At 29.9% G+C, this 1,623-nt stretch overlaps 1 long non-coding RNA gene across 1 annotated transcript in view; it reads right to left on the bottom strand.

Moving 5' to 3' along the window:
• Positions 1–1,014: 1,014 nt before the first annotated feature.
• The window catches only part of LOC106474474, a 6,346-nt gene continuing 5,737 nt past the window's right edge, over positions 1,015–1,623 (bottom strand). The window contains exons 2-3 of the long non-coding RNA XR_002613963.1: positions 1,412–1,521; positions 1,015–1,090 (exon numbers count right to left, since the gene is read on the bottom strand). This is a non-coding gene — a long non-coding RNA (uncharacterized LOC106474474). The remainder of the gene's footprint in view (positions 1,091–1,411; positions 1,522–1,623) is intronic.

Here is a 1,623-nt window from a genome sequence, read left to right as displayed (position 1 = left end):
CTAGTTCTTATGAATTTGATAAACTTGATTAAAGTAGAAAGTATATACACAGTTCTATTCTATGTTACTAGTTCTTATGAATTTGATAAACTTGATTAAAGTAGAAAGTATATACACAGTTCTATTCTATGTTACTAGTTCTTATGAATTTGATAAACTGGACTAAAGTAGAAAGTACATACATAGTTCTATTCTATGATACTAGTTCTTATGAATTTGATAAACTTGATTAAAGTAGAAAGTATATGCACAGTTCTATTCTATGTTACTAGTTCTTATGAATTTGATAAACTGGACTAAAGTAGAAAGTACACACACAATTCTATTCTATGTTACTAGTTCTTATGAGTTTGATAAACTTGATTAAAGTAGAAAGTACATACACAGTTCTATTCTATGTTACTAGTTCTTATGAATTTGATAAACTTGACTAAAGTAGAAAGTACACACACAGTTCTATTCTCTGTCACTAGTTCTTATGAATTTGATAAACTGGATTAAAGTAGAAAGTACATACACAGTTCTATTCTATGTTACTAGTTCTTATGAATTTGATAAACCTGACTAAAGAAGAACGTAAATACACAGTTCTATTCTATGTTACTAGTTCTTATGAATTTGATAAACCTGACTAAAGAAGAACGTAAATACACAGTTCTATTTTATTCATCTTATTTTCGAAAAAAAATATATAAAAACTAGTGTTGTAGATTAAATGGTACTAATACTATTCATTCTGTCAGATAGACACATTAGCAACATGAATTATTAAAACTGTATAACTTTTACATTGTATTTTAATTCTCGATTCATTTATTCAATATCTCTTGTGTAGAGGATTATTATAACATCTTTCAAATCAGTGTTATTTAACATAAACACTTACTTTCTGACAACGATGACATAACCTCGAACTAACCAGCTCTTTATGCTTGTTTGGAATATTATTATCGAGTTGTTTCCATCTCGAAGTTTTGATGAGACTGAATCCTAAATGGTCATCTGAGCGGTGGTCAAGAGACTGCTTCATCCACCCTTTTGTCTCCTGGTAGCTCGTCCTTCGTTGACAAAACTGACATTGGTCATCTGGCTAAAGATGAATTCACTTTGTACAATGTTTTTAAAATTAGACGTTTATTAAAACTATCGTAGAGCTCACCTAATAGTTGAAATCACTGAAGTAATGATTAGGTTTTCAATGTTTAATACTTTCTAAAACTTTTAGTCATTACATTAAATAAACATATGTTGAAGATCTGACAAGCTACTTTTTGATAACACTGTCTATTTCTAGACTATGTGATTAACATTTTAGACACTGATTTGAGGAACGAAAGCTAAGAACTTGATACGATTGTCATCAGTATTATACGCAAATATCAATTTACATAAACAGCTTGATAATCCTTACGTTGAAATGTACGACTTCACTCTGAACGACAGTTGTTGGACGGAATAAACAATTGACTGAATGCTCTAATGGTGTGTCATTATTTACCTTCTTCTGGAGTGGATCAAACTCTGTTATTGAAAGAGACAAACAAAAAACACGTTATCCACTCTGTCTTGAGTGAAACAAATATTATTACTGAAACAAACACACACAAACGCGTTATTCACCTT

This window comes from Limulus polyphemus, unplaced genomic scaffold, assembly GCF_000517525.1.
Source record: "Limulus polyphemus unplaced genomic scaffold, Limulus_polyphemus-2.1.2 Scaffold7264, whole genome shotgun sequence".
NCBI classification, from domain to species: domain Eukaryota; kingdom Metazoa; phylum Arthropoda; class Merostomata; order Xiphosura; family Limulidae; genus Limulus; species Limulus polyphemus.
Note: the sequence above shows the minus strand (reverse complement) of the source record. Positions and strands in the feature narration are given on the sequence as shown.